General features: G+C 42.9%; 1 long non-coding RNA gene across 1 annotated transcript; it reads left to right on the forward strand.

The window, feature by feature from the left end:
- The first annotated feature begins 8,092 nt into the window (after window positions 1-8,092).
- On the forward strand, window positions 8,093-9,558 carry LOC123732886 (uncharacterized). The gene is made up of 3 exons (XR_006763461.1): window positions 8,093-8,232; window positions 9,287-9,385; window positions 9,480-9,558. It is a non-coding gene; the product is annotated as an uncharacterized lncRNA (long non-coding RNA).
- The last annotated feature ends 6,978 nt before the right edge of the window (window positions 9,559-16,536 follow it).

A 16,536-nucleotide genomic window follows, 5' to 3' on the forward strand; every position in this document is an offset into this window, starting at 1 on the left:
GCCTTCAGCGCGGTCTGCAGCCCAGAGCCTTCAGCGGCGGTCTGCAGCCCAGAGCTCTCTTCAGCGGCGGTCTGCAGCCCAGGAGACATCAGCGGCGGCCTTGCAGCCTAGATCCTCCAGCGGGTGCGAGGTAACTCCAGCAACAGGATTTCCCGTAAGGATCAACAGTCGATTCTCCAATAATGATCCACAGGCCTATGTTACAAACGAGGGATTATGGCGGAATGGAGGTTACGCTGAGCTAGAGCCATCTGCTAAGTTGGAGTGGGACCGGAGAAGGAGGCGGGAGTACATGAGCCAAGCCATTGACTGTTGTCAACCTCTTGCCCCCTTTGTGCTTGGGGTTGTTGTTGGGTTTGGGTGCAGCCAGAGTCTGCACCTTTGGGGGTAGGCTGCTTGACCCTGCACAGGCAATTTATCCCTAGTAGATTACTAGTTTTGTCTATGTTTTGGGTTTTCTGGTTTTCTATGTGGGTTGTCTAGAGATTCATTCTATGTTGTCATTTTCTGGTTGTATCCGGGTATGGTTTCCAATCAGGAGCAGCTGTCTGCTCCGTTATCTCTGATTGGGCCTACTGGAGGCAGCCTGTTTTCCTTTTGGGGTTGTGTGGGTAGTTGTTTGCCGAGTCTAGAGTACCTGACGGGACTGTTGGTCTTTTTATTGTTTTGTTGTTGAAGTGTTTTCATTTAAAAATCAAAAGAATGGTCACATACACGCTGCGCCTTGGTCTCCATTCAACGACCCCTGTGACAGGAAGTGTGACACTCCGCCAGAAAAAGCAAGCAGATGTGGCTAAAATAACTATCTTTCTATATTCCATCTGAAAGAATAATACAATTTCGTAATAAAGCCTTTGAATTTACTGATGTCTGGGGACTCAGGCAGTTTCTAGAGACGTCACCTTAAGCTGCCTCTATTTAACTTTCTTCATTAATGTATTATTATTTGTTTTTGTGTTGAATAATTTATTTTCTAGCATGGAATGTGGAAGGTCATTCTGTTTTATTTTTTGTTGTTAATCAGTGAAGCTAATACCGGCAGAGGGGAGGGAGGGGGTGTTCTCCCGTGTTGGGGAGGGAAGGGTTTTGCACGATGTCCACCCATGTAGCATGGTGTGTTTTGTGTAGGTGGAAGGAATAATTTCGGGGGCATTATCTGTGTCATATTTTGATGATTGTTAAATTGTAAAAAAGAAATCGCCAATAAATATATTGTTCAAAAAAATGTAGTAGTTTTTCCACGCACTGGTTAGAAAAAAATTTTACGTTTTAGTCTCATTTAGCATACGGTCAGACACTGGTCACCCCGTGGGAATCGCACCCACAACCTGGCGACTGAAACCACACTGTGCTTCGAAGAATCAAATAGCAGAACCAAATCCACGTGGTTTGAAGTTGAGATTACATTAAAAGTACATGGTGCAAGTGATCAATGCTGTTCGAGATTCTACATAGACTACAGCAATTGAATATCTCCACAGATCCGCCACAACCTACAGTATGCATGCTATCTTGAACATGCACGCTTTATATGATTAACGTTACATTTGAGTAAATGTATAGTTACAGAAACTAAAATGTGGCCATGGATCTGTTACTTATTTTAAGGTTGAATAAATGCTGTTACATTAGTTTGTAAGATAACCTTTGGCTATTTACTCTATTTATTTGGTGCGTGAAACGCAACCAAATATCAACATTTAAAGGATATATTAACTGCTTGGATAGTTCAATCTAAGGCACTGGCTTAATTCCATTCTTTAACTTTTATTTTTGGTTGAGTTGGAGACGTGAAGCCAACATCTAATTTATTAACATGTTTTGTCGACAAATTAACAGGCTATTTATTGTATTTAAAAATGATATTGAAATGTGTTTGGTCGACAACATCAATCGCCTAGGCATCAGGCATGTCACTTCCCCCATTGGCTGACGTGCTAATACCGAATGGGACCAAACTATTGTGGGTTTAGCATTGACTCAAAACTAATGCACGACAAAAAACACACACAAACTACTATTATAATATAGAAGTAAAAATACCTGTAGCTATGTTCCTATTTGGACATAATCAAAAACATTGACACCACAGCGTTTCGTTCTAAGATGAGCTATACAAATAGATAATTGTGATTTTCTGATTTATTTGAGTACTGGGAATTTATTTGCCGTGCATATATGCTGATGAATTGAATATGAAACTAAAGTCGTGAATGTTTTTTTCAAAGGTGTCTGTGTGGCGTCAGCTGCAAACGTTCCACACAGATGTTCAATGAGCGATCGAGTTCTACGAAACTCACTAGGCCTACCTCATTTTAATAAATTCAAAACCACTACTGTAATGAAATAAAAGCCAATAAACTGAATAATTACTGTCAAACTATTATTTTTATTCAATTGTTGAATTAGGTCTATTGTCTTTAATTTTACATTTCATGTCTATTCAAGTGGTTTTGACAAACTTTTATAATGTGGACGGCTGCTATGTCATAATGTACATGATGTCATAATGAAGCATTATTTTGTTAAACTAAGACAATCCATAGACAGGTAATTGACGCTCTTCCTGAACTGAGGTAGGACCTATAATTTAATGATATAATCTCAAATACATTACTTTTATCTTATGAGTACTTTATTTCGATAAATATCTGTCAGAAAACTGTTAGGTTTTGTGATTTGTGACAAAAAGTTTTGTTTTAAACTAGGTCTTGTGGTCTTGTGTTTCTGTTTTCAATAATATATTGTTGAAACTGTATAGTCAAACCCTACGTGTGCAAATGATCTGGAAGTCCAAATTGAAGGTAGGCCTTAGGCTGTGAATCTTTCATTTTTATGAATTGATGAACATTTTGGCAGGAATTGGAATGTCCTTTGAAAGTGGAAAAACACTAGTTTATAATAACAACTTTGATCAAATTCTATTGAAATATGTCATTTGTTCTATATTCTTATTGTTAAACATGCTTTTTGTTGTTGTTTGCTACTCCACCGTGACTCTCAGCCATGAAAGACAGAAGGAAGTCCAGCTCACCGTTGGCTAGGACACAAGAGACCAGTCAGAACAGTTCTGAGACCAGCCTGACAGACATCCTCAGTGTCCGGAGTGCCAGTGATATTGTCCTACAGCCAATGCCACCAGGGGAGAAAGAATAGCCGATCCCACTTCCACAACATGGATGTGACTAAAGAGAGGGCTGACATGGGAAGGCTTCCAATGGCCACTCCACCCGTCAGGCTCCCAATGCTCACTGTGACCTCTCACTGCCCAAAAAATCAAAAAACACCCTCAAGGTGACTGGCATGCCTCGTCTACAGCTGGAGGGACAGATGGGTAGTAAGCGTCTGGGTCCGGTCAAAACCAAAACCGGAGGGGAGCACATTGACCTCCAGCCACAAGCAGGAGCCAGAGGTTAAATCCAGCAGACCACAGACACCAGGAAGCATCCCTAGGAGGCCCAATGTATGCTCCACTGCAGCCAAGGCAGTAGCTCCTTTATCTGGGACTCCATGCAGCCAGTCTGAGGTCAGGATCCAGGCCCATCCTCTCCAGCGGTCTAACATCCAGGACCAAAGGCCCCACTCTCCTCCTGCTCAAGCCAGACGGTCTCTGTTCGACGGCAGCCTCTTGCAGTCGCCATGTTCTCCTGTGGATGTCCTCCAGCCGGAGGTCCAGGCTAGCAGAAGCCTGGCTCGACCCAAGACCGGGATAGCTAGGATAACAAGACATACTGATGGCAGCACTCTGAGGTTCCCTAACCAGACCTTAGAGCTTATAAACTCTATGGGTAGGAGGGAGATCACAAATTCTTTCGCTGTGCTGCCAACCATTGCAGTGTCAGCCTCACCTGCCCAGATGGCTATCCCATTGCCTACCCCAATAGTCAGCCAAATGCCTGACCTTCTGGTACCTACTCCATCTGCTTCACCGATTCCGTCCAGCCGAGTGCCTGCCCCACCTGCATCCCCAGTGCCAGCCCGGCCTGCCAACACCAGATCACGTAGGCAGGTGTCGGAGAGGATCCAGCGCTTACAGATCCAGTCTGCTATGAAGGACCAGCAGCTACCAGAACAACTGGGTGACAAACAAATCATATTACCCTCTGAGCCCCTGTCCTTCAGTAGCACTGAGAGGATGTTCCTCTGTGGTCCACCTTTAGTCTGCCACCCAGCTAACGTAGGTGGAGATGATGGCTGTCACCCCCTGCCCAGACCTACGCCCAGCCACACAGGTCGCACCGACCACTCCGCTTTATGACCAGTAGGAGAGCCGTGCAGGCGGGGCGAGAAGTGCCCCTTTAAAATCCTCTCTTGACCCCATTGGCAGAACAGCCTCCTATCAAGCGGTGGTACATGCCCGCCTCCCGTGCCAAGGCCGAGCGGGAATGGGAGAATAGCCAACGAGGGCGCAGGAAGAGAGCGAAGCCCATTCACTGGGACGTTAACTTTAAGTCTGGGCCTTTCTTCCCAGTGTGTGTCGGCTCCATCACTGCCCTCGATCCTGGAGGTGGATGAAAAGGAGGAGGATGAAGAGATGCTCCAGTACTGGATGTCCTTGGAGACCACAGTCAAGATTGACTTCAGCCATGACATAATCACCATGGGCAAGCCATTTTCAAGCTTTGTGTTGAAGACACGTGCCCCTATCCACTTTCACAGGATTATGCTTCCGCGCCCCGTCTACAAGAGAAAGCACACCCACCTCTCCCCTCTTCACCCCTCCCACTACCCCCTGCTGTCCCGTGGGTCGTCTCTTTCTGAAGAGATGGAGCAAAGCCAGTTGTAGAGGGTCTCTCACACACACACACACACACACACACACACACACACACACGCACACACGCACAACTTCATTTTTTATTTACCTTTATTTAAATAGGCAAGTTAGTTAAGAACAAATTCTTATTTACAATGACGGCCTACCCCGGCCAAACCCTAACCCGGACGACACTGGGCCAATTGTGCGCCGCCCTATGGGACCATGTGCCTTAGACCTTCGCTGCGCCAATCGGGAGCCCTATTGAGACCTCATGGCCTCCCAAGGACCAGAGAGGATCAGCCAGCATCATCCCAGCATCTGCCCTGCCTGTCATCCTAGTACCTCCACTGCCCTTTCAACCCTGCAAGGCAGTAACTGTATCGTTTTTCTTTTGATCTGAATCCTGACACTGTTCAACACGTCATGTCTCATCCTCCATCTTTTGAATAAAGCTTCCTCTGCATGATTTTATTCTAACATTATCCATGTTTTTTTGCAACCCTCAAAAACAAATGTAGATCCCCATGTAACGACACGTGATATTCCACAAGGAGGGCACTAAAGGTCTGTAACTAAAGGAGGTTGAACACTTTGTACCTTGAACACCATCTGAACTTACACAGCCTCAACTATTTAAATGACAGAAAATGTCATATCTGCTCTCACACAGTACATTAATAGATGACGATCCCTTGGGTTTTTCACAGTCCATCATAATAAACACTTTCTGGCAACTTATGTATTGTTGTCTAAGGTTCATTCCGAAACACATTTTCTCCACCAAAGCCCAAAGCTTACTAGCATTATAAAGATATCACTCAAGTTTAAGAGGTGTTACCACATTTTTGTAGAGATTTATTGGGGCCAGTGCAAAGATCTTACATTGCACTGTAAGATCAGTCATGCATCGTACCCAGTTTCTCTCTAGAAACATGCATGAGAAAGCTGTGACTAAGCAGAGAAGTATGTCTGTATCAGTTGTTCTAGAACTGGTTCAAGAAAGAAGAGCGAGAGAGAGAGAGCAAAGCACAGAAGGATGTTGGGTTACATATGAACACTTTCCATCATACTCTCAGGAAGGTTAGGTTAGTTAGGCTACATGTGATCGTGCGTCACCATAACTGAAACACGGCCTTCTTTCTTTCACGGTTTCACGTCATGGTGTAAGTATTTGCATAAACTGGGAAACATTTGCATACATTTCAATTTCCCTGGCCGGCAGTGAAGGGGTTAATCAGCTGTGTGCTCTCAGTTTATGCTCACTAGCAGAATCTGTCTGCCACAGCTGCTGTGCTAAAGCTAATCTTCTATCACAGAGCGCTGGCAAACAGAGGTGTTTCCAGAAGCCAACAACACAGAGCAGGTTAGAGAAGCTTCCAACCTAACCACGTACGCACGTACGCACACACACACACACACACACACACACACACACACACACACACACACACACACACACACACACACACACACACACACACACACACACACACAATCTAGGAGCAGTTGACCTCCACAGAATGTGAACATTAGCCACTAATATCTGACATCAGTATAGTTTATAAAAGTGTATCTGTCTGTCTGTGTCTTTCAGATTCTGTTTAGACTACATCAAAGATAGAGAAGCTGTGCAGCCACACCATGTTCAATCATGTTACCTAATTAGCTAGCTAGCTAGCTGACAATCTGGTTGACCTGTAGCATATAAACATTTGTTTGCACATAAATGTAAAAAATGATTGATCAAATTCCCCCCTGCCACTATTTGACTGGGTTAATAACTTAATATTAATTTAATATGGACCCATTGTCTTAGACTTGAAATCTTGGACCGAGATTCAAACACAGGGACTCTTATTTCAGCCATAGGGACTTGTGACTCGACTCGACTCAAACATTGGTGACTTTGACTCAACTCAGACTTAGCCATAGGGTCTTGTGAATTGACACAGACTTATGCTTTAGTGACTCGACTACAACACTGCTGCCATTACATGGCTACTACTACTGCTACAACTAACAATTCTAGCAAGGGGTACCCCAGCTTGGATACACTTTTCTGCTGCTCCCTCAAAAGCATTAAGCAGACATTTTGATTATACCTCCCAACTCATAACTCCCCTGTTGGGGTGAGTCTATCTACAAATAAACGCAGCAAGAGGATTACAACAGCTAACACAGGAAGCTGAAATCATGTTCCTTATGTTCCCTCAGTTCTACCCCATTTTGAAAAGGTGCTTTTCATCCATGACCAGGCCATGTTTTGGCCATTTTGCTGCACTAGGCAAGACAATTGCAGACATTCTCCAATCCGGCAAAGAAATAGGCCTATAGTGTACAGTGTCGGCCTATAATGTCATTTTATAACTAGGCCTACCATAAGATAGCCTACCATTTGTAAAACATGCAGTTGTGTTGGCTTTATTAACCGAGTCCTGGTTCCTGACAAAAGCTTATAGTGACTTGTCCTTTAAGATATGAACATCAGTTACACATCAGCTACCCAAGTTTATTATGAGTTTTCTTGAGGATTTTTGCAAAGAGACCAATGCTGATGTAAAGGCCTAAGTCTTCACAGCAGTACAAACCTGAAATCACTTATTATCAGTACATTTTATTCCACCTTGTGAAACCAGGGGTCTAGTGGAGGGTAAATGCGAATAAGATTTTTTTTTTAAAGGCCTGTTATGAGAGAGAAAGAGAGATGGTGAGAGTAGCTGAGTGCCTATAGCAAGAGATGGCTGTTAATATCAGTAAGCTGTTTTGTCTGTGTGCAGGTAGTGAAGCTGATTGCTGAGGGGTTAGGTTGCTAGTTAGAATCTTAATAACCTGCCATAAGCTACTTTTGTGTCAGCAGGTCTACAGACCATTCAAGTAGCTGCACTTAACACCTCACTGATACTGATTGTGTAAGCTACAAACCCAAACTGTCTAAGGAAATGTAGGTGACAGTAATAATATTGCACACATATTCAGAAATCTGGGCTGATGGAATCATTGTCTACTCTCTATAATTTCTGCTGGAGATCCAGCCCCTCCCCCACTGCAGAGTGCACAAAGTACCAAACTATCAAAAATGTCACAGGTCAACACAGTTCCCATCTCCCCCATGCTGCAGTGATAAGTCTCTCCCCAGGGTTGCCATGTTTACTATGTTGTCTTTTATTGAGGTACTTTTAAAACTTTTCTGCAGGTGAAAAGTTTTGGTCGCTGGGTGCAAGTTTTTAATACTACTTCTATATTACACCGTTACCAACATGGTATTTTAAAAAAGCCATTAATTTCCCTGTAATCTTCTGAAATTGTGATAGGTTTCAGGCTTTGAAGGCGGGTTTTTCCTGGATTTACAAGACATTTGAAATTGACCTGGCAAGCCTGTCTCTGTCTGAGCATGATCACAACAAAAGTAGCTGTGCAGCACGTTTTTTAATGAAGAGGAGGATGGTTGTAGACGTTCACATTCCTGCAAGAAGGTAAGCTATTAACTAAACTGTTAACCAATATTTTAACTAAAATTGTATTTGGTGTATTGGCAAGCAAGCATGTTCCCGTTGTCTTTATTTGTAATGAAAGTTAGCTCATGTATGTCTTTCGGTGGAATCCAACATGCATTGACAATGTCCGAAAGCCACATTGTGTCAGATATACTGCGTCATGAGAATGAAATTGGTAGGCTTAACCAAACAATTCATTAATGTGCAATTGTTACTTTGCATGTTTTTACCTTCTACTTATTTACTGCTTGCTAATGATTAGCGTGTTAGCTAGCGGTTAGCGTGCTAGCTAGCGGTTAGCGTGCTCGCTAGCGGTTAGCGTGCTCGCTAGCGGTTAGCGTGCTAACTAGCGGTTAGCGTGCTAGCCAGCGGTTAGCGTGCTAGTTTAGCATAATTGGTAAACATGTCTTTGATTCAGAATACATGATTGTGGTTAACCCAATGTTACATGCATTGGAAAATAATATTGCTAGTGTAACTTGAATTGGTTTACAAGTTAGCTAGAAAAGCCAGTTCCTTTTCATCTGTTTTGTCAAGTCATAAGCATGCATGTGTGCTGAAATATTTAAATAAATCGCCCCATTTAAATTAAGTTTTGGCAGTTTTTTTATCGCCCTTTCTTACCCAAAGAGAAATAAGTTTCTAGTTATTTTGGCTTTGCACGTAAAAGAGTGTAACACCACAACAGGAATAAGGATTGTGGAAAGTGTAACATTTGGTAGGGCTGTGCCAATTCACATGCCTTGCTTTAGCCATATCACTCATACTGTTTCTCGTTTAGTCCATCCATAAAAGCAGATCAGCTTTAGTTGCATCCAGGAACTTGCATAATGTGCTTATGTTATGCTTATACTTGCTGCTTTACCTTGAAAGTCGTCTTAAAAAGGAAATTGTAATAGATGTTTGTAGGACCTCTATCAGTCAATGATAAGTCATTGGTGTCCCCAGCCCATTCCCTTGGTTGTGTGCCGAGCAATCTTGTCATTCTTTAAGTCTCAACCATTCTTTTTTAAACTTGTCTTCCTTTACAAAGGCACTGCAGAGGCTCAGAAGACACATGGAAACTCTAAAACAAACATAATTCAACTTGTAGGCCAGATTTGAAAAGGAAATAATAAATCCCGAAGCTCAGGTTTGTCAGTTGTTTAGAATGAGGATACTAGGGATGGTTGAATCATATTCAATTGCCTAATTTGCACGTGACTAATATTTTATTGTATCCTTAGATGTCAGACACCGAGGCTGACAGTACCTCTGGGTCGATAGTCCATGTGTTGGATGATGCACCGCCGTTGATCAGAACAGAGTTAGTAACGTAAGTTAGTGTCATTCAACACCAGCACATACTGTAAGTTCTTGTGAATCAGCTTTGTAAATCAAAGACAGGCAAGTCTGCACTTCCATCCCATATTCATTGTATTATTAGAAAATGTAAAGTAGAGGAGCACAGAGCCATAAATAATCAAAATGTACCAGTGTCCAAATACTATGATATCTGTCTAGTTATCCAAGATACTTTTTTCTGTAATACAGTTGACCAAAGCTAAGCTTGGATACAAGACTGATGACTCAATAACCAGTATTGACAACAGTGAAGATGGTTGTGTCCCAGGGCCATCAGAGGAAGGCAATTTCTATGAAGAAAATCTGACCGATATGCCTATACCTTACATACACATGGACCTATTCTTAATTACAATGTCCTTTTAGACATGTTTTCCAGGAGAGATGTCAGCGATTCGGGCAAAAAAGCCAATGACCAAGGGAAAGCTGGGACAAAAGAGAGGCTCACACAGTAAGCATGTTTCCTGCTGCCTTCAGTCAGTGCATTTTCACTCTGTAGTGTCAACTTATGGCTGTACTGTGCTGGTCCAGATCAATACTGTCTTTATCAGTTAGTGTATTTCCAACCATGCCAGCACAGAACGGTTCAGTTTGGATTGGAAACAAGTCAAGATGTTAGATCTGGAACTAGTGTGTCAGGATAGATGATAACACAGAACGATTACCACGCTTTACATTGTTTTTCTTGAGGGAGGGAACTTGATTTGATAGGTATTGCTTTTATTAGAAGGTTTACATTGCAAACAGATTGTTGGGCTTAGATTCAATACAGATTGAGTCTGCCTTGATGTCAGCATTGCACATTCTCCTCTCACATCCTTATCTATGTAGTTATTTAGTTGGGATTGTTAGTTTAATCTCAACACACCCTCTGCAGAAACAGCTGTAACCTTGTAGAGTTAATACAGAGAGATGTTCAAGTACTGTATTGTAGTCAACCTTTATTTAATGTAGTCGTTCATAATGCCATCTCTTTCCAAAGGTGCCAAAGGAACAAAAAGGTATTGGTCGACAATAGAGGTGGATGCAGTTGATTCCTTGATGAATTTTATCCGAATGGGAAAAACACCTGGAAAACAAGACTGTGAGAATTGCATTGCTGCTTCTCCCCAAGCGCTAGTAAACAGGGACTGGAGAGCAGTAAAGTTCTACGTACACAACAGAATAGTTGCAGATCAGAGAAAATAAGTGTATGAGATGCTTCTGGCTATCTTGGTGTACTTCTGAGGATTTAATGGGACTTACTTGACTTAAACTCATCAACAGATGACGAATGTCCTCTATCTCACTGTTTCGATCGTCAAAAGGAGTGGATCAAAACGCAGCGTGTTGAGTGCTCATATTTATTACACTTAAAAAAAGAATCAAAAACGAAAGCAAACAGTTCCGTCAGGCAACAGACAACTAAACGGAAAACCACTACCCACAAAAACCCAGGTGGGAAAAGGATGCCTAAGTATGGCTCTCAATCAAAGACAACGATAGACAGCTGCCTCTTATTAGGAACCATACCGGGCCAAAACATAGAAATAAAACACATAGAATGCCCACCCCATATCACACCCTGACCTAACCAAACAGAGAGAAATGGCTCTCTCAGGTCAGGGGCGTGACACTCACTGTCCGGGGAAGTTTTTCCAGGTGGGTGGTTCACTTTTGGAGTGACTAAGGTCTCAAGAATACAAAGCCTGCTGACTTTGAATGTTACAGAAAGAAAAGAAAAAAAATCTAAACTATTAATCTGTTACTTGGATATATTGAATCCATTACTGAAATGGTTGTTCCAGTTTAAATACTTTACAGAAGAACTACACTACAGCCGTTGAGTTGCCATCCGTGTTGCATCATTGTGGCATTCTACATGAATATTTTCAGTCTTAAAATAGAATGAATGCGTTAAATATGGAGAATTTAAACTTGTTAATTATTTTACGCTTCCATTAGGTACAACGTAGGCAGTTGGATAGCTTTTATAGATTTCATAGGAGCAGGGGCGGAAATCCCGGGGGACGGGGGGACACGACCCCCCATCCTGGGAAAAATATGATTTGTCCCCCCAATATATCACTGAAACATAACTATGTAATTTAAATAATATTAATAATACGCAATGAAAGCAATTGTGCTAATTATAGACACTTAATAGCACGTTTTTAAGTTTCAAAAGATTGCAACCCCCGCCCTTTGCCTCACAATGGTTTGATCCACTGCCAGTTCCTTGCTTGCTACGTAACTGCCGTGAGGTTCATCCAGTCAATCGCGCACACACACACTAGCTGAATATGCAGAGCTAGCGCGCAAATATTAACTATTAAGCTAGCTAGTACCTATTCCATTTATGTGGCGTCGTCAAAGATGGAATCAGCATGCAGATGATGTAAGTTAGTGCTTCAAAGTCCCTGTGATAAGGTTAGCGATAAACTGAAGTCCAAACTGAACAGAACTACACTCTCATCTACCATTGTCTTAAATATATTTAATGGTCTCGTTGCAAAAGCTAAATTGTCGCAAGGGAACTTTTATTTATTTAATTTCACCTTTATTTAACCCGGGTAGCAAAGACTATAGCAAACACCACTGAAACTGAATTGGTGCTCGCTAGCTTTGCAAATTCAGCTATTGTTGGAAGCCAGCCAATATGAAACAAACTATTAAAATTACAAAAGGTTGCAGCATATGTTGTGTAAATGGTGAACTCATACAGCTGTCAACTCTTGTCATTTTAATCCGTTTCACATTTGCTAGCTACCTTTTAGATCGAAGCCCATATAGAATGATTGAAGATGATAGAAGCCCATCTCCTACTGTAAATAACCTACACACTGTGTGTGTAGCCAGCCAGGTAGAAAAATGGCAGAAAAATAAAAGATGGACATCAGAGTATTTTTCAATACACCAAAACGCATAGTAAGAACCCTAGTAGCCTAATATCTCAAAGACTAGTTGATAAAATGTTCATAAGAAAGAAATGAAATTCTAATGGAAATGTTTCACAATGATGTCATTAGGCAGAGCAGGCAACAGATGGCACACAGACAGCAGAGTTGGGGACAGCTATGCAGGGACAGACTGGCAGAGACAGGGAGTCTCAGGTAAGTTTGTTGAGTCTTTGTTTGGCAACATTATGAAAGGTTCTCAATTTTTTTGACTTGTAAAATAGGAACATAATTGGAAAATGCCATGGATACCCCCACTCTCAACTTAAACTGGTGACTGAACTAAGATTTGTTAAAGGCAATGGTATTGCTGTTGTGATTAGTTGTGTAGTTTTGGGTACCGGTAGTTAGGAGTACGGCAAACACCTTATTTCTTTGGTTCCTCAATATACATTTACCATATTACAATGTAGGCTATGTGTTACAGCACTACTTTTGGTGTCCCCCTCAGGAATTGCTCTTGAGAAAATTTCATGTAATTGTCCCCTCCAAAGTGGATATCAGATTTTCGCCCCTGCATAGGAGGCATTCTCTCCATGGCTGATGGCAAGGCATTGCAATGCGTTGAGTGTCTGCTGCCAACATACAGACTCAATCTCTCGCCACTTTAATAATTCGATGTATTAAATGTATCACTAGTCACTTAAACAATGCCGCTTTATGTTTACATACCCTACATTACTCATCTCATATGTATATACTGTACTCTATACCATCTACTGCATCTTGCCTATGCTGTTCGGCCACGCCACCCTTATATTTATACGTATATATTGTTAATTATTCCTTTAAACTTGTGTGTGTATAAGGTAGTTGTCGTGAAATTGTTAGATTACTTGTTAAATATTACTGCACGGTCGGAACTAGAAGCTTACAAGCATTTCGCTACACTCGCATAAACATCTGCTAACCATGTGTATGTGACCAATACGATTTGATTTGCAATGTACGGTTTCAAGTAGTTGGTAAAATTACAAGTGAACTTTTTTCAAGGAGTCAGAAACTTTACGTGATTTCCTCATAATAGATTTTTTTCTAACTCATGAGTGTAATTTCTGTGCTTCTATGATGTCTGAAAGCATGGTCCTCAAAAGGTATGTATTTGTGAGGAGTCCTAAATTGGTTACAAATACAAGAATGTGTGTGCGTGCGTACATGGTTAGGTTTGAAGCTTCTCTAACCTGCTCTGTGTTGTTGTCCTCTGGAAACACCTCTGGTTGTCAGCGCTCTCTGTGATAGAAGATTGGCCTTAGCGCAGCAGCTGTGGCAGACAGATTCTGCTAGTGAGCGTAAACTGAGAGCACACAGCTGATTAACCCCTTCACTGCCAGCCAGGGAAATTGAAATGTATTCAAATATTTCCCAGTTTATGTAAATTCTTGCACCATGACGTGAAACCGTGAAAGAAAGAAGGCCGTGTTTCAGTTATGGTGACGCACGATCACATGTAGCCTAACTAACCTAACCTTCCTGAGAGTATGATGGAAAGTGTTCATATGTAACCCAACATCCTTCTGTGCTTTGCTCTCTCTCTCTCGCTCTTCTTTCTTGAACCAGTTCTAGAACAACTGATACAGACATACTTCTCTGCTTAGTCACAGCTTTCTCATGCATGTTTCTAGAGAGAAACTGGGTACGATGCATGACTGATCTTACAGTGCAATGTAAGATCTTTGCACTGGCCACAATAAATCTCTACAAAAATGTGGTAACACCTCTTAAACTTGAGTGATATCTTTATAATGCTAGTAAGCTTTGGGCTTTGGTGGAGAAAATGTGTTTCGGAATGAACCTTAGACAACAATACATAAGTTGCCAAAAAGTATTTGTTATGATGGACTGTGAAAAACCCAAGGGATAATCATCTATTAGTGTACTGTGTGAGAGCAGATATGACATTTTCTGTCATTTAAATAGTTGAGGCTGTGTGTACGTTCAGATGGTGTGAAGAATGTGAAGAATTATGGCACTAAGGTGTGAGTCAGATGTGCCTCCTTCGGATTAATACAAATTTGAATCGGACCTTCACTTCTATTAGTCCGGTCAGCACTTACCTCTTCTCCTTGGGCAACAAATCAACAAATCCAATGAAGAAATAAACATTCTACTAAAATTGTATACTTCATAGCTCACAAGAAACCAACAACACACACCACTGATCATTTTCAACTGCAATAAAACTTTATAGAAACAGAATTCTTTGGAACATGCTGATGATAAATTAACATTTGCCTAACTAGAATAACAAGTGGATTAATATTAATCTCTAGTTGATACTGATAGACATATTCTATCATCACACCAGCGTACTAGATACTCTGGATACTCCCAAGGGGTTGAAGCAGTCCATCTTCAGGAAGGGAACACTCTTCGAGAAGCTACACACCCCAGGGATGAAAGTACTTTGACAGCTTGTGGCTCCTGTTGGGTCTCATAGGAAAAGTCTGTTCCAACAGTACTTCCGACAGTAGCTGCTGCTGCTCATGCACAACAGCCTGGATCGGTGGGCGCTGGATCATTTCTGTCACCTGCCCTTTGTGGTTTGGGGTTGAAAGGGCAGTGCAGATGCTGGGATGATGCTGGCTGATCCTCTCTGGTCCATGGGAGGCCATGAGGTCTCAATAGGGCTCCAGATTGGCACAGCGGTCTAAGGCACTGGTCCCATAGAGCGGCGCACAATTGGCCCAGTGTCGCTAGGGTTTGGGCGGGGTAGGCTGTCTTTGTCAATTAGAATTTGTTCTTAACTAACTTAACTATTTAAATAAAGGTAAAAAATGTTTTAAAAAATGAAGATGTGTGTGTGTGCGACCCCTACAACTGGCTTTGCTTCATCTCTTCAGAAAGAGACTCTTCATCCTCCTCCAAGATTGAGGGCAGTGATGGAGCGACACACACTGGGAAGAAAGGCCCAGACTTAAAGTTAACGTCCCAGTGAATGGGCTTCGCTCTCTTCCTGCGCCCTCGTTGGCTATTCTTCCATTCCCGCTCGGCCTTGGCACGGGAGGCGGGCATGTGCCACCGCTCGATAGGAGGCTGTTCTGCCAGTGGGGTCAAGAGGATTTCAAAGGGGCACTTCTCGCCCGCCTGCACGGCTCTCCTACTAGTCAGTAAAGCGGAGTGGTCGGTGCGACCTGTGTGGCTGGGCGTAGGTCTGGGCAGGGGGTGACAGCCATCATCTCCACCTACGTTAGCTGGGTGGCAGACTAAAGGTGGACCACAGAGGAACATCCTCTCAGTGCTACTGAAGGACAGGGGCTCAGAGGGTAATATGATTTGATTGTCACCCAGTTGTTCTGGTAGCTGCTGGTCCAGCATAGCAGACTGGATCTGTAAGAGCTGGATCCTCTTCGACACACGCTGTGATCTGGTGTTGGCAGGCCGGGCTGGCACTGGGGATGCAGGTGGGGCAGGCACTCGGCTGGAAGGAACCGGAGAAGCAGATGGAGTAGGCACCAGAAGGTCAGGCACATGGCTGACCATTGGGGTAGGCAATGGGATGGCCATCTGGGCAGGTGAGGCTGACACTGCAATGGTTGGCAGCACAGGGAAAGAATTGGTGCTCTCCCTCCTATCCATGGAGTTTATAAGCTCTATGGTCTGGTTAGGGAACCTCAGAGTGCTGCCATCAGTATGTCTTGTTATCCTAGCTATCCCGGTCTTGGGTCGAGCCAGGCTTCTGCTGGCCTGGACCTCCGGCTGGAGGACATCCACAGGAGAACATGGCGGCTGCAAGAGGCTGCCGTCGGACAGAGACCGTCTGGCCTGAGCAGGAGGAGAGCGGGGCCTTTGGTCCTGGATGTTAGACCTCTGGAGAGGATTGGCCTGGATCCTGACCTCAGACTGGCTGCATGGAGTCCCAGATAAAGGAGCTACTGCCTTGGCTGCAGTGGAACATACATTGGGCCTCCTAGGGATGCTTCCTGGTTTCTGTGGTCTGCTGGATTTAACCTCTGGCTCCTGCTTGTGGCTGGAGGTCAATGTGCTCCCTCCGGTTTTGGTTTTG

Source organism: Salmo salar, unplaced genomic scaffold (assembly GCF_905237065.1).
Source record: "Salmo salar unplaced genomic scaffold, Ssal_v3.1, whole genome shotgun sequence".
Lineage (NCBI taxonomy): Eukaryota > Metazoa > Chordata > Actinopteri > Salmoniformes > Salmonidae > Salmo > Salmo salar.